This window comes from Rhineura floridana, chromosome 14 (assembly GCF_030035675.1).
Source record: "Rhineura floridana isolate rRhiFlo1 chromosome 14, rRhiFlo1.hap2, whole genome shotgun sequence".
In the NCBI taxonomy this organism is placed as follows: domain Eukaryota; kingdom Metazoa; phylum Chordata; class Lepidosauria; order Squamata; family Rhineuridae; genus Rhineura; species Rhineura floridana.
The window spans coordinates 29,129,737-29,155,383 of record NC_084493.1 but is presented as its reverse complement, the minus strand read 5'-3'; the positions used below and the strand labels follow the sequence as shown (position 1 = coordinate 29,155,383).

The following is a 25,647-nucleotide window of genomic DNA, read 5'->3' as shown; positions in this document are numbered from 1 at the left end:
TGTAGTTTGTGAAGGGTGCTGAGAGTTTGTTAGGAGATCCCAATTTCCCTCATCGAGCTACAATTCCCAGAGTTCTCTGGGAAAAGGGACTGACTGTTAAACCACTCGGAATTGTAGCTCTGTGAGGTGAATTGGGTGCATACGGGAAGCCATGACAGTTTAAAGTGGAATAATTGTGTAATGAATGTATGGTGTGAATGTGGCCATAGCTTCTCCCAAAGAATCCTGGGAACGGTAGTTTGTGAAGGGTGGTTTAACAGTTAATATCTCTTCCAAGAGAACGCTGGCAATTTTATTTGTGGTTTCTGTAGACCTGTCCTTTATTTGTATAGAATGTCTTTTAGGTCTTTAATGGTTGAGGGTTGTTTTAACTGGTTTCCATGTAAGTCGCTTTGGGTCACTTCTATAAGGAAGAGTAGCTAGCAAATATCAAAAAGCTTTTTTTAAAAAAAATAAAATTTAAAAATAGAACATGGTCCCCACTGTAGGCACTCAATTCTCATGTTGTGATAGCGCTGCAGAAATGGTGACAAGGGTAATTATGCAATTATAACTGTGTGTGGAGGGGGGAAGAATGGGGAAGAAAGGCTAATGAGTGTTAGTGGAAGTTAGTCTTGGTACCCTTGGTAGAAGCATAATGTTGTGTTGTGATTTTCATCGGTGTTTATCCTGTCCTGCTGGGGTTTGCCGGGCAAGTGGAAGCAACAACCCGAGTCAGGAGGAGGGCAGAGCCCTGGACCCCTCCCAGCTAGGACTGCTGTCTGGGCTATGGAATCCATTGCCTCAGCAAAGTGCCATCTGAAGTCTAGCAGAGCCTTCACTTCACACACACACACACACACACACACACACACACGAGGGAGAGCTGCTTGCAATCCTGAAAGGTCCTGTGACTGATTCTGTAAGCTGCATGGTCTTCTCAGGAGCAGCAGAAGCTACAGGGGAGGCATCCCCAGAGTCTGACCATGAAGGGAGAGCCACGTTCTCAGGCTGAGTCAGTGTGGAGGAGAGACGTAAGAAGGTGTTGTTTTTTCTTCTGCTCTATATTCATCTCATGCACTGCTGTTTCCATTCCACTGCAGTTTGTCTATCGCCAAAAGCGATGTTATTAGTCTCTCTGTCTCCTGCGGTGAAATTAGTTAACTTACATAATTCACACAATTACATAAATTACATAAGTTACATTGTCATAATGTCATTCCACTCCATTCATTTCAGTGCAAAAGAAACACAATGAAAATTGGGGGGGGGGACCATAATCAATTATGTATCATTTGCAGACTGAAGGCAACAAACGCCATGAATACTGATCATATTCACTCGAATGATTTTCGTTCCAGACATGGAACGAATAAGTGAACATTGGCAATTTCCACTTCCATTTCTGTTTTCATTGGAATTCCCTAGCACGGAGGAGTGTGCCAAAGGCTCCTCCCTGACACACACATACACAGCAGGGTGACCTGTGATTTGTTTAAATATTAATCCTCAGGGAGATAGTGGAACTGAGAGGCAAGGGACATGATAGTGCTGGAAGGTGTGCATCCACATTTGCTGTATTTTGAAATGCCCTTTTGGTTTAACACCAAGACCGTTGCAGCTTTTGCATATAACATGCAGGAGTCTGTATCTATGCTGGTATGGCCAGATGACTGTGGAGGGTATCAGTTGCCGGCTGTAAATGGAGCCATCAGGCCATAAGCGCTGCCTGCACACTGTGATTACCTGTCGCGTTCAGGAACATTTATCCAGATGGACCATCTGCATTCTCAGTGGACAGCAGAGATTTATCACGATTCAAATCTGAGCCTGATTGTGCTTTGCATTTATTGCATTCTAAGGATGGATTTCGGCACAAAGAAAATCATATATGCAGGTTTTAAACTGAGACGAGTTTTGACCTCAGAAATTGCTTCTGTGTCATGTACCTGGGGCCCTGTTTGCACCATACATTTAAAACACTATTATATCACCTTAAACAGTTATGGCTTCCTCCAAAGAATCCTCGGAATGGTAGTTTGTTAAAGGTGCTGAGAGTTGTTAGGAGACCCCTGTTCCTCTCATAGAGCTACACTTCGCAGAGTGGTTTAACAATCAATCTCTCTTCCTGGGGAACTCTGGGAATTGTAGCCCTGTGAGGGGAAGAGCGGGTCTCCTAACAATCCTTCACAAACTACAGTTCCCAGGATTCTTTGGGGGAAGCCATACTTGTTTAAAGTGGTATGATACTGGGGTACATGAAGTAATAGGGGCTCCTTTCTCTCACCACTAAGTCCCTCAAGGGCCTGGAACAATTCCAGGTGGAAAGATGACAACGTTTGGGGCTTTTAGTACTGGGGGAAAAAACTTGTGGGGGGATGATAGAGGTGTATAAAATGATGCATAGTGTGGAGAAAGTGGACAGAGAGGATTTTTTTTTGTCCCTCTCTCATAATACTGAAACCTGGGGACTTCCAATGAAGTGGAATTTTGGAAGAATCAGGTCCTTCTTTACACCGCACATAATTCCACTACTGAATTCACCTACCCACCCACCACACACACACACATACACACAAGAGGCAATGATGGTCACTAATGTGTGTGGCTTTTAAAAGGGGGTTTACAAACAGGGGTGTAGTCATCCGGGGTCTCAAGGAGTCTTAGACCATATTTGGGGGGAGCAGGATCCCAGCCAGGCCCATATGTCTCCAGCATCCTATGAGCAAATCAGCATGAAAGCATTTTCTAGCTTGCTTCCTTGTCCTTTCCTACTTATTGGAACCAATCAGAATGAAAGGAGGTGAGTCAGCCACTGAGAAGGCTCTTCTCAGCAGCCAACACACTCCCCTGTCATGCTGATTGGCTCCTAGGGATGTCTGCTATTATGAGGGAAAGCCCGTGTGGGAAGGACTGAGGAGTGTAGTGATGACAACAGAGAGCAAGCAAGCAAGTGAAGGGTGGAGCTGTGAGGGGACGTGGCATGACTGTCATGAAGGGACCCTGCACTTCTGAATGTGCACTACACTACTTTTTCTATGCATTCATGGATGACAAGGCTCTCAACAGCTAGTGGTCATGATAACTATATGATCTACCTCCACTGTCAGAGTCTGTATGCCCATGAATACTAGCTGCTGGTTGGGAGTCACAGGCTGGGAGAGCTGGTATGCTCAAGTCCTGCTTGCAGTTTTCCTGTAGGCATCTGGTTGGCCACTGTGAGGCTGGACTCTGGTCTGATCCTGCAGGGCTCTTATGTTCATGGGTAACCACAGTCTGCTCTCACACACCCAACATGATCCAGAAGCTCAACAATTTAGAAATGAAGTGTTGGATATTTAGGCTTGAGAGAGTTCCACCAACCTGCTGCTATCCCTTCAGTCCCAGCCAGAATGGTCAATGGTCAGGGATGATGGGAGTTTTATCCGAAAGCATATGAAGAGCACCTTGTTGGGAAAGGCTGGACTGCAGTCATCACACTGGGCTCAGAGAAAGGCCATGAGTACCTGTTGTTGCAATAGCGTTGCTTATTGATTTATATATTTATCTATCCCTTTAAATTAGCCCACTGTTCACCCCAAAAAGTCTCACAAATAAGACAGTCCCCCTGCCTTCAGGCTTACAAGCTAAAAGACACAACACAAAAGGAAAAGGAGTTGGGAAGGAGGAGGGGAAAAAGCAAATCCAGTCGCTAGTTATCAGAGGAAAGCATGCATCACCTCTGTTTGTTCACCTCTCCATGAGATGGAAGGCAAATGTCTGCAGCTGGGAGTCTCCTGTATTTGTGGACGATCTCCATACCATTCAGGACCCTGCATAATCAGTGCTCTAAATTGCACAGGGGGGAGCACAGGAATTCCCCACTGCAGACTTTTACCTTCCAATATGTGTGGGGCTGGGAGGGAGCAGGGAGAAGGTGATGCACCAAAGGGGGCGCAAAGGTTGGCAGCATGTTCCTGCTCTCCCTCGCACATACAGACTGAATGCCCCCAAACAGGCTTGTGTATCTAACCATCCCATGCCATTATGAACTTCTGTTTTTGTCCCTATTAGAATTCTGCTGTTTCAATCTCACCCCACTTTGCACAACTTTGACTTTCTTTTAGCTGATGCCAGTCAAGAAGAAACTACAGTCAGCACAAATTTATTTAGGTTCCAAGATCTGGGTTCACCAAATCATTGACCATGTGTCTTTTGCTCTTTCCACTAGGTTTGAGAGTTACATCCCAAGACATGTTTCCATGGTGAGCTGAGGTGGTTTTCTGGATTGGCTGCAGATGAACCTCCCAAAGAGGTATGGGATGATGTCTGTTGTGCAGAGGTACTCTCCCCCAGTTAACCCATGCATTCATAGTTGAGCAATCCTCAATCAAATATGAACTGTCATTTTATTCCTATATGATTTGTGAAGGGGAGTGTTACATTACAGTATGTTGCACTACATTTCATTACGGTTCTGCTCTGCCTTTTGGCCAAAAAGGCTTCCAAGACGACTCACAAAGAATATGCACCAATACAAAATAGGAGTAAGAAATGTACAGTACAACTTACATCAATTTAAGACAAGTTTTTAAAAAGCAACAACAACTAAAAGCCAAATACATTAATCTTTAGAGCAAAGGGCAGTCTCCAGAAAGATGCCAGAAAGAGCAGCGGTGAAGGGGCAAAGCAGGTGGAAATGCTTGCTCCTTGATGGACCCTGCACAGTCTCACCTTTGCAGCAGTACCTGTCAGACAGGGATGTAAGAAAGCATTGATTTCTGTTCTGCCCCATATTCATTTTTGTTCTGCTGTAGTTCAGCTTCCAACCTAAACTATGCTATTCGTTACGCTGCCTGCTATGGCAAACTTTTTACATAATTAATTATGCAATCATGGCATTATTCCACACTATTTATTCAGTGCAGAGGGGGGGACAATGCAAATTGGTGGGAAGTGTCATTGATTATGTATTGTTATGTATCATTTGCGGACTAAAGCAAAAACAACAGGGAATATTGATCGTGTTTGCTGGATTGATTTCCATTCCAGCCATGGGAGGAATAAGCTGGCAATTTCTGCTCCAGTTTCTGTTGGAATTCTCCAACATCCCTTGGAGAGAAAGCTCCCTGATTCAGACATTTGCCCTCTAACTTTGGGGGGAATGTAAAGAAGGGAAAGATGATGTGCTGGAGAGGGTTGCCAGTAGTCCCTTGCTCTCCCTTGCATGATCTTCTTCAAGGGAGTAAATGGAATTCCTGAATGGGGCTTCTGAGTCTTTCAAAATGGCCACCATGTTTTTATTATTAGGACTTTTTAGTAAAAAATAGACTCGGATTGCAAATGTCTCCATGAGTGCTTATGTGCCTACTAGTACCTGCTATGGTGCCTGAGAAAGATCTCAGTAAATGTCCCCTGAAAAACTCACAATGAATAAAGCAATGTTTGCTTTTCCTGCTCAGTTCATGTTTGCACCTGCTTAGGCTCTCCTGCATTGAACATCCCCCCCTTAAAAATGCTCACATTTCATTGGATGCCAGCACTTGACACCCTTCCTCCCTATAGTTCTGAAGATAGGAAAAGTGCAAAGAGTTGCTCTGTGTGAGTGAGCACAGCAGTGGCTGATGTAGACACCCCTTTCCTACTGATGAGGAGCTGGTGGAGGCGTGCCTCCACCATTTTTTAGGCCTGTCCCTTTTGCTGCTCTTTTAGCCATTTGTGTTTATGTTGTTTGCACACGTGTACGTGCGCACATGCGCACACACACAGTAATATTGGACTAGTGGCCACAACACTTCCCCCCCCCAAAAAAATTCCAGATTTGCCCACTAGCCAAAAAGGTTGGCAATCCCTGATTTAGATTTCCACAAAGACCTAGAAAAGAAACATGTCTGTAGATTTGGTACAAGAGGTAATTTGGGGGCACATATTGAAATCACACACACTGTTAAGGATTCTGCAACTAGATGGCCTTCCTCAGGCAATCAGGTAATTGGCTGCTTATATATCCCAAAAGAATAAACTTCCTGAAGCTGGAGGCACATCTTCAGCTTTTTGGAAAAGTTGGAATTGATATAATACAGAATCATTGCTTTCTTCTGCTCCAATATATCTCTGGACAAAGAGGTTCTTGTGCTTTTCAACAACTGTTGAAATTTCATGAGACCTGGTGACCTCCTGGCAAACAATATATAATTTGCAGTGCAATGGGGCACCTTGTTCTGTTGTATCTGGATAGCTGGATCTGCTTGCTTAATGAAAACCAGCGATCTATTTATGTTCATGGAGGTGCAGGTCACACATATGTGCTTGGGTGAAGGGAGGAAGGGGAGGAAAGGAAGGGGCAAATAGGGGAAAGAGGCAACTTAAATATGCCCAGGAAAATAGAGAGAACTTTGCAACTGGCTGTGCAAGAAGCAACCTTGAAAAGATGCAAGCACATGCTGCTAGCTTTTGGGGAACTCTTTATCTGGATCCATTTCAGTCTGGTTTCAGGCCTGGTTACGGGACAGAGACAGCTTTGGTCGCCTTGGTGGATGACCTTCGCAGACAGCTGGACAGGGGGAGTGTGTCCCTGTTAGTTCTACTGGACCTCTCAGCGGCTTTCAATACCATCAACCATGGTATCCTTCTGGACCGCCTTGCTGGGATGGGACTTGGGGGCACCATATTACGATTCCTTTCTGGAGGGATGAACTCAGAAGGTGGTGCTGGGGGACTCCTGTTCGACTCCTTGGCCATTAACCTATGGGGTCCCTCAGGGTTTAGTTTTGTCCCCCATGTTATTTAACATCTATATGAAACCGCTGGGAGAGGTTGTCTGGGGGTTTGGGGTTCGGTGCCATCAGTATGCGGATGACACCCAACTCTATTTCTCCTTTCCACCTAAAGCCAAGGAGGCTGTCCTGGTCCTGAACCAGTGCCTGGCATCAGTGATGGACTGGATGAGGGTGAACAAATTGAAACTAAATCCAGACAAGACAGAGGTGCTCCTGGTCAGTCGAAGGGCAGATCAGGGAATAGGGATTCAGCCTGTGCTGGATGGGGTTACACTCCCCCTGAAGACACAGGTTCGCAGTTTAGGTGTGCTCCTGGACTCAGCTCTGAACTTGGAGGCTCAGGTCTTGGCCGTGGCCAGGAGTACCTTTGCCCAGTTAAGACTAGTGCACCAGCTGCGCCCATTCCTGGAAATGCCCGATTTGACTATGGTGATGCATGCCTTAGTTACATCCCATTTAGACTACTGTAACACACTCTACGTGGGGCTGTCTTTGAAGACTGTTCGGAAACTTAAACTGGTACAAAGAACTGCAGCCAGAGTATTAACAGGGGCTGGTTACAGGGACCATACAACTCCCTTGTTACAACAGCTCCACTGGCTGCCAGTTTGTTTCCGGTCACAATTCAGAGTGCTGGTTTTGACCTTTAAAGCCCTATACGGCCTAGGTCCAGGCTATTTGTCAGATCGTATCTCCCTATACGAGCCTACCCGGGCCCTGAGATCTTCAGGAGAGGCCCTTCTCTCAGTCCCAACAACCTCGCAAGTGCAATTGGTGGGGACGCATGATAGGGCCTTCTCGGTGGCTGCTCCTATGTTCTGGAACTCCCTTCCTAGGGAGGCACGAATGGCCCCCTCCTTGCCATCCTTCCGTTGGCAAGTAAAGACTTTTTTATTCCGACAGGCTTTTGAGATAGAAGGTGTTTAGGATTGGGCTTTACAAGGCTTGTTTTATTGTTTTATATTATTATTGGTATCATTTTAAATTGTTTTTAGATTTTTAAGTGCCTTTTACGGTTTTAAGGTTGTGTATAGTTTAATTGTATTTTAATTGTATGTTTTTCTATGTTTTTAACTACATGTAGTTGTATTTGTAAGCCGCCCTGAGTTCCAGTTTGGAAAAAGGGCGGGGTAAAAATAAAGTTTCAATTCAATTCAATTCAATTTTACTTTAAAGGCTAGCATTTTTTGACTGGGTGCTTGCCTGGTTAATCTGCTCCATCCTCCATCTCTGGTCAACATGTACATTTGTAAACAAGGAGATATTGCAGAAACAGCATAAAGCTCCAGAAAGCTCCCCTCCTAAGGAAACCAACACCGTAACAGATGTGCTGGAACTTCCTACCATTAGGCAAGGGGAGAAGGAGCAATGTTCTGTTCCTGCAATTTTTAAAAAACATCAAAACCACATTGTCTTTATATTTCTTGGTTGTTGTTTTTTTAAGGGCACAATATTGATTTTTTCCTCACCGCTTTCTGTGTGGAGGGAGGTGGAGGGGAGAAAACCTGCCATGATCTAATCCTCACAATCCAGCAGACACTTTCCCTATCAATAGATGGCACTCAGTGCTGAAACATGGTTGAAGCTAACTTTCCTATGAATCTGAGCAGTGCGTGGGTAGGAGAGGAGTGGGAGCCCCATGTAAGCAGTGGTGATATGTAGGAAGAACAGGGGAGCTATCCGGTGGTGTAAGGCTACATTTGAAAGGTCAAGAACTCATTCAAAGTACTCATATTATGTTTAAAGCCCTAAGTGACTTAGGTCCCAAATATCTTAGAGACTGTCTCTTTCCCTACTGACCCTCTCGGGTGAACAGCGGGGTGGGGGTGTCTTCTCAGTAGTGCCGCCACCCTCAGACGTCTGGGAGATGATGGCTCAGGAGAGGGCTTTCTCTGTGGCAGCCCCCTAACTCTGTTATCCATGCATTGTGTTTTTTAAAAAAACTGTTTATATGTGTTAGTTTTATATTGGTTTCAATCTTTTTATTTTATGTCGCTTTGGGTGTTGTTTTTATGAAGCAAATTGACTAATAAATTTAATAAATCAATAAATACTGGGGAAACTGGAAATTTGGGGGAATGCTGGGGAGGAAAAAACACTTAAGCAATATTTTTTCATTGAGGACAATTATTTTCTTTCTTTTGAAGTTGTGTTTTGAAATAATGTTGCTATAGCCAATTTCACTGGTGACAAACTTATCAACCAAAGGTCAAAGGCATGTTTGGAGATTGGTGGGTCTCTCTGATACTTGCTGCCCTGAGAATAAATCCCCAAATCTAAGCCTCAACACCTAAGCACAGCACAGTGACTCGAGTCGTCCATTTCGTTGAGCATTAGGCTTAAGGCTGCAGTCCTACACTAGGGCTCTGCACGCCCCCCTCTGCAATCTGATCCGGGGCATGATCCAATGCTTTGGATCAGCCCAATATGACCTGGATGATCCAGGACTGCTCCAGATCCAAGCCCTGAATTGATTCAGGGGCCAGCCCTGATGCTTAATTAGGCTTTTAAACACTAAGTGAACATGTGGTCAGCGGGCAGGGGGAGAAAATGCAGCATTCAAGGGTGCTGCTTTCACAGTGCATTCCCTGGAAGGAACTTACTCATGAAGAAAGCCCCTGTAGAAAGCAGGATTGAACCCTGTGCTCAAGAGCTGATATGTGGAGAGTTCAATCCTGCTGTTTCTTGTGGTCGGAGCGCACTTCAATTCGATGAGAGGTCCCCTCTAGGTATTGTCTCCAGTTTTCAAAAGAGTCCTTGATGGCCAGCAGCTCCTTCTCCCAAACTGTGTAGTTCTTCTCTGCAGGCTTTAACTTCCGAGAGAAGTACGCACAGGGGTGCAGCTCCTTCCCTTCTTGGTCTAATTGTAGCAGGACCCCCCCAATGGCAAAATCTGAAGCATCTGCTTCCACTACGAAAGGGCGGTTCGGATCAGCAAAGCGCAGAATGGGCTCAGTAGCAAACCTTCTTTTCAGCTCCTCAAAGGCCTCAGTGGCGTTCTCTGTCCATTGAAACTTCTTCTTCCCCCTTAAACAGTCAATCAGAGGAGCTGTTAATTTGGAAAACCCTGGAATGAACTTTCTGTAATAATTGGAAAACCCCAAAAACCGTTGTACATCCTTTTTGGTGACAGGTTGGCCCCAGTCCAATATGCAGCTTACTTTCCCTGGGTCCATCTCCACGCCTTCCGCTGAGATTCGATATCCAAGGAAGTCTAGAGACTTGAGGTCAAATCCACATTTCTCTAATTTAGCATACAGGTGATTTTCTCTCAGTCTCTTCAACACCATCTTCACATGCTGGTCGTGGTCTTCCTGGTTCTTTGAGAACACCAGGATATCATCTAAGTAACAGATTACATACGTGTCCAACAAGTCTCTAAACACGTCGTTCATGAATTTTTGAAAAATTCCTGGACTTCCACAAAGCCCGAACGGCATGACCAGGTATTCATACTGTCCGTAAGCGGTCAAGAATCCTGTTTTCCATTCATCTCCCTCCTTCATTCTGATCAGATTGTACGCTCCTCTCAAATCCAACTTCGTGAAGATTTTTGCAGAGTGCAGTCGGTCCAGCAACTCTGAGATCGGGGGCAGCGGGTAGCTGTTGGGGATGGTGATCTGGTTCAATGCGCGATAGTCATTACAGGGTCTGAGTTCCCCCCCCTTCTTTTTCACAAACAATAGTGGCGCTCCAGCAGGGGATTGTGAGGGGCGTATGAATCCTAGCCTCAGGTTTTTATCCAGGAATTCCTTCAGGGCCTCCCTCTCATTCTCTGTGAGAGAGTAGATTCTCCCTGATGGGATGCTGGCTCCTGGCACTAGATCAATCGCACAGTCGTAAGGGCGGTGGGGGGGTAAATTCTCTGCCTCTTTTTCATCAAACACATCTTTGAATTCTTCATACTTTGGCGGCAGGGTCACTTGCTCGACCTCTTGCACTGCCCCCGCTAAGGTGTTCTTGATTCCTTCAGGTTGACAGTTCTCCTGGCAATACTGTGAGGTGAACCACACCACCGCCTCCTTCCAACTTATTTTGGGTTCATGCTTTGCTAGCCAGGGCATTCCCAGAATCACCTCAAAGTTTGAGAGATCTGACACGTATAGCGAAATGAACTCTTCGTGCCCAGGGATTTGAAGTTTCACTTCCTCCGTGGCTTGTGTCACCCCTCCTGACTTCAGGGGTCTCCCATCGATAGTCTCCACAGCTAGGGGAGCGTCCAGTTTCCACCGGGAAATTCCATGACGCTTGACTAACTTTGCATCAATAAAATTTGTGGAGGCTCCACTGTCAATTAAGGCAGTGGAATTAAACACCACTCCTCTGGAAGTTGTAATCCGAATAGGCAAGACCAACACCCCCTTTGAGGGAGGTTGGATCGTTGGGGGGCCTTTATACAATGCTGCCCCCAGTCCACCGGCCTGCACGTGGACTGGGTGTTCTAGTTTCCCGACGGCTCGGCTTTCCCCCCTTTCAGTCCACAGTCTCTGGCCACATGGCCCGGCTTTGAACAATAAAAGCATAAACGTTCCCGTCGTCGTCTTTCCTTTTCTTCTTCCAACAGTCTTGGCCTAGCCCCTCCCTGTCCCTCAGTTGCATTACCTGCCATCCCTGTAGTGGGAAGGGTCTTGTTGCGGGATGCTGAGGCTGAGTATCTCGGGACCTCCTGCTTCCTTTCCAGGCGCCTTCCTTCCATCCGGTGATCTATCTGTAGGCATAGCTGGATGAGCCCTGGTAGGTCAGCAGGGGGGGGAGGTCCTGGCCAACTCATCCAGGATTTCAGCATTTAATCCACTCCGGTACATAAACATCAGGGCGGCGTCATTGTAACCAGTTTCCTGGGACAGAATTTTAAAAGCGTTAGTGTACTCGGAAACAGTCCCTTTAGCTTGCTTCAGAGCGCCTAGTTGCCACGCTACTGTTTCAGCCCTTTGCGGGTCTTGAAACATCTTGGTCATCTCCTGTATAAATCCTCTGTACCTTCCTAAGACAGTATCCTTTCTCACGAGATACGGAGTCACCCATTTTGCAGCTTCTCCCTCCAGGAGGCTAATCACGAAAGCTACTTTAGCCCCATCATCTGGAAATTCCGTGTGCCTGACATCCAGATATACCTAACATTGAGCCACGAAGGTTGCCAACTGATCACTTTGTCCCGCGTATTTTGGGGGCAATCCAATGGGAACCTTTACTACGGCAGCTGGAGGGGCTGTTCGCATCTGGTCTATCGTGGCCTTCAAGGTTTGATTATCCGTCTTCAGCGCCTTGACTGCTGCTAGCAGGGCTTGAACATCCGTCTGCAAATCAGCTACCTTAGTCCTCAGGAGTTCCACTTCTTCCGTCTCAGAAGTGGGGTTCGTCCCCCCCGCTGCTCCCTTTGACATCTTGTCCCAGTCAAGTGAAGAGAGCGTTGAGGGTGATTTAGGTGGCTCTGTCAAGCTGTCAGGCCCAGGATGTGACTCAGGAACCAGACCAACGATTGTAGTTAATTCGTGTTTGATTAGGGTAATGTCCAAACAAAGACTGCGTTTTCTCATGAATCAATACAGGGATACAGGTCCTGCGGCATTGGGAGAAAGTTGACAGAGCAAGGGACTTCTTCCCGCCTGTTCTTTAAGAAGGGGCCAAACGGGCGTGCAATCTTTCGCTCCTCCTTAACTGCCCCTCAGGTACTGCCCGCCTTCCCCCCCTTCTCTCCTGTCTTTTCAGCTGTCTGCGTGTGCGCGGTGAGGGGGGAAGCATCACCCCCTCCTCTTCTGAAGTTTCCGATTCCAGGATGGGGGATAGGGGAGGGGCTGATGGTAAACTGCCTCCCCGCTTTTCGGCTGTGAGCAGCCCTCCCTCTTCCCCCTCTTGCTCTGAGCCTGAAAGAGGGGGAGGCGTGAGAATGTCCAGGGAGGGCTCAGGCTCCCCGTTGCTAAGCGACCTTATCACTGGCAGTTCCTCTGTTTCGTCTTCGCTCCAAAGGGGGGAAGTTCCTCCCCCTTCCCTCTGCCATCCATCCGAATACTCTTCTCCCAACTGTCCGGGATCCAGCTCCCCGGGATTGGGACCCCAGCTCTGCCTTCCGACACCACCCAACTTTCCAACAGCCCAGGATCATTCTGTGTGGGTCTGAACAGGAGCAATCTGGGGCTGTCTCAACCCGATCCATCTGAGGCCCAGATCAGCTCAAATGGGGGTTCATCCAGTGTACATCCCTATCCTATGAATGATGAGTTGGGAGTAAATCCCACTGAACTCAATGAGGCTTCTTTACGAATGTTGGAAACTGCTTTATACTGAGTCAAACCAATGAGCCATCTAGCCCAGTATTGTCTACACTGATTGGCAGCAATTCTTCAGGATTGGGACCTTCTGCATGCAAAGCAGATGTTCTACCACTGAGCCTTGCTCAGTTGTACTTCTGAGTACAGTAGACATAGACAGAATCGAGTTGTTAATTAACTCTGTTGGGGACTGGCATTCCAACACCTGCCCTCCCTGTTTGCATGCCTGATCTTGTCTGATCTCAGAAGCTAAGCAGGGTTAGGCCTGGTTAATACTTGGATGGGAAACCACCTGGGAATACCGGGATCCATAGGCTTAGAGGAAGGCAATGGCAAACCACCTCTGAATACCTCTTACTGTTAAGGTAAGAATTGGAGTCTCAGGCCCAAGTTCGGTTCATCAGATGACTTTTATTGCTAGCAGAGACACAGGGGAATTTGTCCTCCAAACTGTGTCTCCTGACAGTTGAGGCACAGCTCTTTTATTGGGTTACAGACAACAGAAAAGATACATTGGTGAGTGTGTTGCACAAAACATAACTGTATAGCTGGTAATTTTCCATTCCTAGAACAATCCTCTGCGCTTGCGCCTCCTTCTGGTCTACGTGCTGAATCCTTCTTTGCTAATGGCGTCCATTAAACCTTACATTACCATGAAAACCCTATGAATATATACATATAAAAAGATTCATAGGGTTGCCATAATTCGTAATAGACTTGAAGGCATTTAACAACACCACTCTACTCTGTAAATTATATGATGTCCGCCATCCAGGTTGTGCATGAGAGAGAGAAAACCATGCACACAGGCCTTGTCTGCACACAGCAGCTTAGCTCATCTGCTTCCAGACAAGCCCGGTTGCTTATGTTTGCGAAAAGGCACCCGGCAGGTCTGAGTGCTGAGAGAAGTTGTGTGGAGCAGTCAAGATGTGACTTGGAGCACAATGTCCTGAGGCATGATTATTTATTCATTGCAAGCCAAGCAAGAGGCTTAGGTAGGTTATTGCAGCGGCTGGAAGGTGATGACCGGCTTCAGAGACAGCGAGCCTTGGAAATATCTATATGCAAAAAGAATGGAAGGGTACCACAAGGAGGAGAAAAAACTCTTTGTAGAAGGGGGGCAGGGAGTCTCAGGCCTGGGAGAGCAATGTGGCCCTCCAGACATCTATGTCTGGCCCTTGAGGCTCTCCCCAACCACACCATCTCTCCCCAGGCCACACCTCTCACTGCCCTTTCATCACACCCTCCTTGAGGTGGGGTTTTTTTTCTTTTTTTTTGCCTGGCTGGAATGTGGCCTTGAACTGTAATCATGCCTGGATGGAAGACAGAGAGTGGTCTGTGAGTAGAACATCTGCTGTAGAACATCATGCTGTCTTGAGGTGTTGTGCTCTGGGACGTTGCGTGGAGAACAGATTTCTTTGCAAATTTCACATGAAAGCCATGCACGCATAGCGCCACTAAGAAAGAGACTAGAGGTGAGGTGAGGAATACATTTGGCCTGCTTTTTGGATGCTCCTGGGTGGACTGGAAAGGAGCAACCTGCACCCCAAAGCATCCACACACACACACACTACTACCATCTCCCAGGAAGATACAGACAGTGGTCAGGTATATTTCCTGTCCAATGCCTGCCTCTCCTTCCTGCCTGATGTTCCAGATTGCTCAGGGCCATCAGACCTGACTCACAGTGATCTAGGGCTGTCTCAACCCAACTTGACCAATGCCTGGATCCCCCTGAATCAGCACAATTCAGTTCAGCCTCAGGTTTTGGATGAATCCGGGCCCTAATAAATACACAAGGGCAAGGCCCTAATACATGCACATTACGTTTATAGCTGTGTACCTGATAATACTCTGACAACCAATTAGATGACCAAGAATGATTAATATGTAAATTAAAGCTGTTCTTCATAAAATGAATAAATGATAGCTAGTTCTCTTGTATCCTCACCCTCCCTATATCAAATGATATACTGTATCATTTACGACCAATTCTAAGATAACCAACTCTGCTCCCCCAACCTAGCATGGAAAGCAGTCCGGCAGGGAGCACATTTGCAGCAGGACAGGAAGTTGGGCAAGAAGCCACTTCCGGCCCTGTTGCTACGTAGTGGGAGGGGTGGGCCAAAGGATATAGAGGTCCTTCTGGCTTCCACCTCTCAGTCTTTCCAGAAGAACTTACATTGCTGTCTCTCTATTTTTGCTGCAGTTGACAGATTTCAAATGGGATGTGTAAAACTCCTACTACAGCTTTTAAAATACCCTTACAACATAACTAAAGGATCCAAAGATATAATGTGTGCAGTCATTAAATTAATTGTATATTGAATATTTTTTCCAGAAAACAATGGTTTTTAGACATGTCCATCAAATGTGCCAGTAATTTACATCATCTCGGGCACACCTCCAACATTATGATGAATTTTATCCAATTGAGCAGGAGTTAAATCCCAGCAATACAATATTTTCCAATCATTTTCTTTGATATTTAAACTCTGAGATAATGCTGGTCCTTTGCTGAAAATAAATTGCCACATTTATTTTGGTAATGTCTTCTGAAACTTGTTTTCCCATTTGATTCAAACATTATTGCCCAAAGCATCATCTAACTTTAATAAAATATCATAAATTTTAGTCAGTAATCCCTGCCTTGATGTAGAGGCATAAAACAAGTCTTCTAATTTTGATCAATTGCTGTTCATTTTACCCATATTAATATTCCTTATTATATAAGTAGATGCTTGTAAATACTGGAATCATTGTGGCAAATTACACATTAATTTTGTATCAATAGTGTAAAAATTTCAAAATATGATACTGCTTCTGATTATCAGTATTACCATCCATTTTAGTGCAATATCTGGACCAATATATTTCTTAAACTTATCCCATACTTCTTGCTACTCTGGTGGGGGGAGGGAGAGGAAATGCACTGGTGACTTGTGGGGGGAGGGGGGAGGGAGCACTGGTGACCCATGGGGGGAGGGAGGGGAGTACTGGTATGCTGGGGAGGGAGGGGGAGGAATGATGACCAATGGGAGAGGAGGCGCAAGGGAGTACTGGTGACCCATGGGGCAGGGGAGGGATGGGGAGTGCTGGCAACCTGTGGGGCATGGGGAGGGGAAGCGCTGTTGACCCATGGGAGGGAGCGCTGACGACCATAGGTGGGGTTGATGAGCAAAGCAAGCAGGGTTGGAGCCCCTAATCAAGTATAAGAACATAAGAAGAGTCTAAAAGTTTTGTAGACATTCTACAACTGTTAGCTCCCTTTGCAACCCATTTCTCCATATACATAGTATCAGTGTGCACCTGGTGTATCTGACCATTCTGGACTCAAAGAAAACCAAGATAGATCCTTGGTTCTTGATTCTTTAGAGCCCTTAATACATCTCCAAGTAGGTCTGGGGAAGACTCTTGTCTGAGGCTCTGGAGAACCTTTGCTAGTCAACACAGAATATAAATGGCAGACCTCAGGTTCAGGGACCGAATGTGTTCTCCAGGCCTTTGTCTGGCCCTGGGATTCTCCCCAGTCCATCTTCTCCCAGGTCACATCCTGCAGTGACCTGGCTGGAATTCCTTGAACTGTGATGCTGTCTCTTGCTTGCCTGGATTGAGGATGGAGAGGGATGTGTGTTGTGGAAACCTCTGACCTTTTGTGGCTAGAGGGTAACCTACTGTACAAAGGTGTGAGACACATCCTCTTTGAGGGTTGCAGCCCCGTCCCCCATCTCTTTCCTGATAAAGGCCATCAGCCAGAGTGACCTGGGCCATTTCAATGTCAAAAATGGCCATCAAGCCAGATAGAAATGGTTGTACATAGTTTCCTCCAAGCATGTCTGAAGTTGTCCAGCCACCATCTATGCAACTTTCCTGTCCCCAAAGGGGATATTAGCTGCTGGGCAGTAGTTGTCAAATTCCTTAGGGTCCAGAGAAGGTCTCTTGAAGGCAGGTCACAGTGCCATCTCAAGGCGTTACCCTCTTCTGCACTGAGATGTTTACCACTCTCTAGACCCACCCAACTTATCCCTTTGGGATTGATCTTATTAGCCACAATGAGGAAGGATCAAGAAAACATATGGGCAGCTGGACCTCTCTCTCTCTCTCTCTCTCTCTCTCTCTCTCTCTCTCTGCCACCTGGTATCTTGTGAGCTCAACTGTTCCAGTTTTGAATGGCATCTTGTATTTTTTGGTTTATTGTAAGAAACAGACTGCAATAACTGAAACTGATCTCACACAACCGGTACTCTAGGAACTTCCTTAGGCCTTGCCTACTCCCTTAGGCCCTTTTGTGAGTGTGAATGTCTATCTCTGTGTTTGTGTGTATCTGTATGTGTGTGTGTGTGTGTGTGTGTGTGTGTGTGTGTGTGAGAGAGAGAGAGAGAGAGAGAGAGAGAGAGAGACTGAGTCCACACACTCCACACATGCCACAGAATGAGGTGATAATGAGATGGCAAAGCCCTGAAGCATTTGTATGGACTGTACTACTTAGACTGGAACTGAGAGAATCACATTTTTAAATATTCCCCTCCATTTTAAACAATGCTTTACTGGTAGCACAGCCAGGAACAGGCTGGGCTACAGTTTTCTCTCTGATCTACCAGGAGGCACTTTTTTGGGGTGGGGGGCAGGGGTTCTTGGGAGTTTTTACATAGGTGAGAATTTTCCAAAAACGAACAAGCAAACAGCAGTCCGCACATGCAGGAGGAAGTCACGCAGCCCATTCTAAAACACCAGGATCCTATGCTTTTGTGTGTGTTTTGCTGTATGTGTAAATGAGGCCCTCAGAGAGCAGGGAGCAGTGTCAGATCATGCACAGGAGAGACAGCACTGCGGGCTGGAAGAAGGCTCCTTGTTGGTGCAAAATCTCTCTCTGGGGAATTCTTTACGGGTAACCAAAATGGCAAAGAGGATGGAGCAACTTGCCTATGAGGACAGGTTGCAGCATTTGGGGCTTTTTTTGTTTAGAGAAAAAGTGGCATGACTTACCAACCATACTCTTTTAAGAGTACATGTACTCTTTTCGAGATGGTGCAACAGCATACTCTTACTTTTCACTTATCGAAGCCAAATGTTCTCTTTTTGAAATGACAAAATGATGGTAACCCTAATGATAGAAATTTATAAAATTATGCATGGCATGGAGAAAGTGGATAGCGAAAAGTTTCTCCCTCTCTCATAGCACTAGTGGGCATCCAATGAAGCTGGATGCTGGAAGATTCAGGACAGACAAAAGAAAGTAGCTGTTCACACAGTGCAAAGTTAAACTATGGAATTCACTCCCACAGTGATGGCCACCAACCTGAATGGCTTTAAAAGAGGATTAGACTAATGCATGGAGGATAAGGCTATCCATGGCTATATATGGAAGCAAGGAGCACACAACAAAGGGTTGTGGCTGGGAATGGGCAACTCTTTCAGTTCTGGTTTCTCATTTTTTTCCCAGCTGTAAGTTCAGTTTCAACATCTTAACATGGTGAGGGGGGTTGAGAGTGTGGAAGAAGCTGAGAGCAATGATGGCAGGAGTCTAGACCAAGAGGCTAGACTCCTAGCAGGGGCACCCAAGGTGGAATGGTCAAAGCTGAGACACCAGACTAAGATGCATCCAAACTCAGAGGAAGGCAATGGTAAACCACCTCTGAATATCTCTTACCATGAAACCCCTATGAACAGAGTATCCAAAATGCAACACGAGATAGTGCTGGAAGATGAGACCCCCAGGTCAGAAGGCACACTCACCAAGCTACTGGGGAATAACAAAGGACAAGTACGAGTAGCACTGTGACTAATGACGCAGCTGGGTCAAAGCCGAAAGGAAGCCCAGAGGCTGATGTGCACAGATGCGAAAGGAGAGTCTGGAGTTGTACGGCACACACAATAGGAACATGGAATGTGAGAAGCATGAACCAGGGAAAGTTAGAAATTGTCAAGCAAGAAATGGAGCATATCAACATTACGATACTTGGCGTGAGTGAATTAAAATGGACTGGAGTGGAACATTTTCAATCAGGCAACTACAAAATATTTTATGCAGGAAATGAGAAATCAAGAAGAAACAGAGTTGCTTTAATAGTGAGAAGTGATGTAGCAAAAGCAATTAAGAGCTACAACTCAAGGTCTGAGTGAGTTATATCAATGAGATTAAATGGGAAACCTATTAACATAAGCATCATCCAAGTCTACACTCCAGCATCAAACGCAGAAGAAGAAGAATTGGAGAGATTTTACACAGAATTTCAGGAGGAAATTGATCACACACCAAAACAAGATATGATGATAATCATGGGGGACTGGAATGCAAAAGTAGGGAACAGAGAAGAACTAGGAATTGTGGGGAAATGGGGCTTAGGTGACAGAAATGAAGCAGGAGAAAGACTTATTGAATTCTGTTACGCCAATGATTTGTTTCTTGCCAACACATTTTTTGAGCAACCAAAAAGACGACGGTACACTTGGACATCACCAGATGGTCAATACAGGAATCAAATTGATTATATAATTGGAAACAGAAGATGGACAAGTTCCATACTTTCTGCAAAAACAAGAACAGGAGTAGACTGCGGTACAGATCATGAACTGATCGTATTGAAAATCAGAGTAAAGCTAAAGAAGAACAACAAAGCACTCATAATGCCAAAATACAATTTAAATAACATCCCAGAAGAATATACAGATCAAATAAGGAACAGGTTTGAGGCTTTAAACTTAGTTGACAGAGAACCAGAAGAACTATGGAATGAAGTCAGAGGCGTTATCAGGGAAGAATGCAAAAAGACAATACCTCCTGTTAAAAAGAGAGAAAGACCTCAATGCATGACTGAAGAAACTCTTCAAATGGTTAAAGAGAGAAGGAAAGCAAAAGCAAAAGGAGATAGAAACATGGTCAGAACCCTAAATGCAACTATGCAATGTATGTAGGGACAAAGAAAACTATTACAATAGTTATTGTATAGAAATAGAAAAGAACAACAAAATTGGAAGAACAAGAGCCCTATTCCAAAAGATTAGAGAAATGAAAGGGAAATTTAAACCATGACTAGGGTTGTTGAATAATCAACAGGGGAACACACTGACTGACTGAGATGAAATAAAAGGAAGGTGGAAGCAATACACTGAAGAACTCTATTAAAGAGATGACAGGATGACAGATTCATTCACGGAGGAACCATATGATGAAGAATCAGAAATTTTAGAATGTGAGGTGAAAGCTGCTCTTAAAATTCTTGGAAGAAACAAATCACCAGGAACAGATGGCATACCAGTAGAGTTGCTACAAGCTACTGAGACTGAATCTGTCCAAAGTCTGACAAAAATTTGTCAAGAAATATGGAAAACTAAACAATGGCCCACAGACTGGAAGCGTTCAATACATATCCCACTTCAAAAGAAAAGGGATCCCAGAGAATGCAGTAATTACCAAACTATTGCCTTAATATCCCATGCAAGTAAAGTAATGCTCAAGATTCTACAACAAAGGCTCTTACCATATATGGAGTGAGAAATGCCAGACATCCAAGCTGGATTTAGAAAGGGAAGAGGCACCAGACATCATATTGCAAACATACGTTAGATAATGGAACGGAGCAAGGAATTTCAGAAGAAAATCACCCTGTGCTTTATAGACTACAGCAAAGCCTTTGACTGTGTAGATCATGAAAAACTATGGAATGCTTTAAAAGAAATGGGGGTGCCACAGGTGTCCTGATGCGCAACCTATACTCTGGACAAGAGGCTACTGTAAGGACAGAATATGGAGAAACCAATTGGTTCCCCATCGGAAAGGGTGTGAGACAGGGGTGTATTTTATCACCCTATTTGTTTAATCTGTACACAGAACATATCATACGGAAAGCGGGATTGGACCAAGATGAAGGAGGTGTGAAAATTGGAGGGAGAAACATCAATAATTTCAGATATGCAGACGATACCATACTCTTAGCAAAAACCAGTAATAATTTGAAACGAATGCTGATGAAAGTTAAAGAGGAAAGCACAAAAGCAGGACTACTACAGCTGAACATCAAAAAGACTAAAGTAATAACAACAGAAGATTTATGTAACTTTAAAGTTGACAATGAGGACATTGAACTTGTCAAGGATTATCAATACCTTGGCACAGTCATTAACCAAAATAGAGACAATAGTCAAGAAAACAGAAGAAGGCTAGGACTGGGTAGGGCAGCTATGAGGGAACTAGAAAAGGTCCTCAAATGCAAAGATGTATCACTGAACACTAAAGTCAGGATCATTCAGGCCATGGTATTCCCAATCTCTATGTATGGATGTGAAAGTTGGACAGTGAAAAAAGCGAATAAGAGAAAAAATCAACTCATTTGAAATGTGGTGCTGGAGGAGAGCTTTGTGCATACCATGGACTGCGAAAAAGACAAATAATTGGGTGTTAGAACAAATTAAGCCAGAACTATCACTAGAAGCTAAAATGATGAAACTGAGGTTATCATACTTTGGACACATAATGAGCAGACATGATTCACTAGAAAAGACAATAATGCTGGGAAAAACAGAAGGAAGTTGAAAAAGAGGAAGACCAAACAAGAGATGAATTGATTCCATAAAGGGAAGCCACATACCTGAACTTCCAAGATCTGAACAGGGTGGTTCATGACAGATGCTCTTGGAGGTCGCTGATTCATAGGGTCGCCATAAGTTGTAATCGACTTGAAGGCACATAATAACAACAACAAAACCCCCAAAGGTAAGTCACCAGCATTTTAGTGCAAATGTCTCTGAATGCACATATTTTTGTATGCAATTTTGCCCAATATACCCCTTTTCCCCAAATGTAATGCATCTGTGTACATTATTTTCATATATATTAATTTGCCCACTTGACCCTAGAATATTTTTTGTGTGTGCACATTACTTAGCTGGAGAACTGCACTGAAAAATTTGGGAAGTGCGTATTTTGAAGGATGGCTGTGTTTTGATTCTCGTATTGTTTCAGAAAGTGCAAATTAGGGAGGTTCACCTTTAAATGCAAACTGAATCAGATCCTCCCCCCATCCCAAGTCATAGCGTAGTAGCAGAGTATCTGCTTTGCATGCAGAAGGCCCCGGGTTCAATGTGCAGCATCTCCGGGTATGTTCCCTGCCTGAACCTCTAGAGAGCTGCTGCCAGTCAGTACTAACAGTACTGATAGATGGGCCCATTCATGGTGTGACTGGTATAAAGCACCTTCCTGTGTTCCTAAGTGATGCCGTTAAAATGGCTGTGCAAGAGCCAGCTTCCCATTACCAGTGTTCTAATGCTGCAGGATCAAAAGCTTGAGCTATTCAAGCAGCATAAAGCAGGACAATAATCACCCAGGCAAATGCATTTTCTGTCCCAGTGATAGGGTTCTTACAATGGAGGGGAAGATCAATAAAGCTCCAAGTCAAAGCCTCTTTTTTGATTTGTCAGATTATTGAAAAGGTAAACTGAAAACAATTAGGGCTCTCCTGCCAGAGTAATAAGTAAACACAAGCATGCCATTCTTCACATCACACAATCTCAGTACAAAAGATCAGTGGAAAGCAAAGCCCATGCCGGGTCTGTTTTGTTTTCTTTTTAAAAGAGTATTCAAATTTCAATTAAATTAACGCAGATTATTTGGTGAAAAAGCACATGAAAAAGAAGCCTCCAGTTATGACTGGAAATGTAAATGCAAAGAGGGTGGTTTCCAGGTCAAATGAAAAGGGAAAGTGATTGTAACCATATATGCAGACATATACAGAGAAAGAGAGAGTTATGTTCCAATATCGGGGGAATCAATTTGAACAACTGATCCTTAACTGAATTATTCAACTTTCCATTGACAATTTTTTTCTTCCCTTCATTTCCCCCTGATATGCTTATTCTGAGATTCTGCTGCTTTGTCATTCATAGGAAATCACACTTCGGCATTCTCGACAATGTGAATTTTAACAAGGAAAAGGACCAAAAATCAGCAGACTGTTAAATGCAGTGGGAAAACAAAGTTTAGCTTTATAGGATGGCACCATGTTCCAGTATTGTGAGACAGGAGAAAAGCTTCCCCATATCCACTTCATCCATATCGTGCATAATGTTATACATCTCTATCATGTCCCCTCCCTACTTGCCTTTTTTTATAAATTAAAAAAGCCCCATTGTGGACACCTTTCCTTGTAGGGGAGTTGCTCTATCCCCTTGGTCATCTTGGTTGCCCTTTTCTGAACCTTTTCCACGCCTACAATATTCTTTTGTTTTGATCCCGCAGCTTTGTAACACTGGTAAGGGAAGCTTCCATAATGGGAAGGCTGTTACTAAAATGCACATTGGAAATAATGACTATAGTTTAAATATATATGCAGTATAGTTCACCAGAGTCCTCGGTAAAGGAAGAGACATGGCCAACCTAACTGTGCCCTCCTCCTCAAATATGAACATTCCACAACCCATGGCAAGCAAGACTAAGCCCCCACCATTCCCAAGGCTAATTCTCTCAAAGCATTTGGAGCTCTCCATATGATGCTGGATTACAACTCGCATCATTCCTGACCTTTGGCCATTCTGGCTGGGACTGATGGGAGTTGGAGTCCATTAACATTTGGAGGGCCACAGCTTCCCCACCTCTGCATTATACCAAGAGAGGATATCACACTACTGACACAGAACTGAGGCTAGCACTAAAAAGACTATTTTTGTTACCTTGAAAGACCCTCAGGCTCCTTGAGATGTTGTCAGTTATCAACACAGACAGAGACACATCCCTTTATGGGCCGCATTGTTGGTGATGCCATCACCACTGTAATAACTGCACAAAATGAGAGAGACAGAGCCATAGACCTTCCTGACAATAGCAGCCTTTGCCAGGGACATGAGTCCCAGGCCCTCTTTATGTGACACATCTCTGAAACGTTCTTAAAAATATAACGTGGGAAGGAATCAGGCACATACCTTGCCCAGGCGGGATACCAAGATTCTTGAAAGAGAGCTGCTTAATGCTTAGAAAAGTAAGAATGGCTTAACCCTTTCCCTCTTTTACACCGTAAGAGGAAATCAGTTGCCAGGGAAATGGGTTGCACATTTGAAAGAACCATTCCCCTCCCAGGAGGGTAGTGAGGCTAAAATTGCTGTTGGGGGCTACTTGGAGGTAGGCCAATATACAAACAAAGTAAATAATCAAATGTCAGTGCCAGGGTGTCATCGCACTTTTTGCATGACCAGTTCCAGTGGACTCTAGTCACCACTGCTGCACCATCCCAGAGCTTGCTGATCCTCGAGCTTGTCTTGAGCTGGTGGAGTCATCAGGCTTGAATCAGGCCCGTTGCCATCATGCAATGGCAGCAGGGCCATCTTGGGATCCAAGTGATCTCAGGCTGGTTCAGCCTGCTGCAGAAAGCCCTGGCACAACGGGGTTGGATTGCTCTGCCAGGCATCCTTTGGATTTTGAACTTCACTGAATTTTGCTATAAAGTTCTCATCTTTTTAAAAAGGCACCAAAATGTGTTTTTAATAATGTGTATTTTAGGATAAAATGTGTTTAGAAATGCATGCACTGAGATCAGATAGAAGTACATATTTAAATCCATATTTATAAACAAAATGCTGTATGGATTTAAAAGATGATGATGATGAATATTATTAAAATGTATATCCCACCCTTACTCCCAAACAATTTAACAGCAACAGAAAGAAAGGCATTCTAAAAACAGTTTTAAAACATTCTAAAACACAGTTAACAGTTTAAAAATAATATTCCTTCCAGTGATCTCCACGTTGCCAGGAGTAATCCCCTTCAGCTTGGGTAATGCTTGGGTAAACAGGAATGTTTTCAACTTCCTTCTGAAAGTCAATTGTGATGGAGACAGATGCACTTCATTGGGAAGGGCATTTTACAAATGGGGAGCCACCACCGAAAAGGCCCTGTCATGGGTCATTATCAGATTAATGTGGAAATAGAAGGGAACAGACTTATGGAAATTGACATGGACCTGAAACAGACCGATTTGTCCATCCCTGCTGTGGTATTAAATTGGAAATGGGAGGATTATTACAATCAGAAGAAGCACCAACCACCACCAGAGGGTGCTTGTGCTGTAACCTTCCCCAGTCTGGTGTGCTTCAGATGCACTCCCATCATCCCTGACCACTGGCCATGCTGGCTGGAGCTGATGGGAACTGTAGTGGAGGGCATCCGGTTGGGAAAGGCTGTGCTAGATGATGGTTCATCCATGCACCTATATCCCTTGATCCAGTGGTGGCTGGTATCCACTGGGACTGGTGGAGCAGAAGTCAGGGAGGCCAACAGTAGGCAAAGCCAATGACAGGTAACTAATTCGATTTTTGTCTCCATCCTCTTCCCTGCTGAGTTCTGCAAGGGGTAAAACAGACTAAGGAAGAGGGAGCTGAAAGCCAGGGCCACCCTCTGGACTGGTTATAAGTAAGAAGGCAGGCAGGTGTGGGCTGGCAGGTGACAGCAGGCAGAGGTTGGTGGGGCAGTGCCCAATTTGCTCTAGTAGACCAGCCTCCACTGATTTGATCTCTTATCAAGTGACATTTGCCCAATGCGTTAGCTGTCAATCCAAACTGAAAAATGTTTTGAGTATTCCACTCACATCTAGTGATATGGATGTTTCATCTGTGGCAATGAACCTGTCTTTATCATTGAGTACCACCCTTCA

The 25,647-nt window shown here is 44.8% G+C and overlaps 1 protein-coding gene across 7 annotated transcripts in view; it reads left to right on the top strand.

The window, feature by feature from the left end:
• The window catches only part of LINGO1 (leucine rich repeat and Ig domain containing 1), a 1,021,808-nt gene that overhangs the window by 504,105 nt on the left and 492,056 nt on the right, over window positions 1-25,647 (top strand). For all 7 annotated transcript variants that reach the window (XM_061595343.1, XM_061595341.1, XM_061595342.1 and 4 more), the window contains one exon: window positions 4,190-4,273. The gene's annotated coding sequence lies outside the window, so the exon portion shown is untranslated. The remainder of the gene's footprint in view (window positions 1-4,189; window positions 4,274-25,647) is intronic.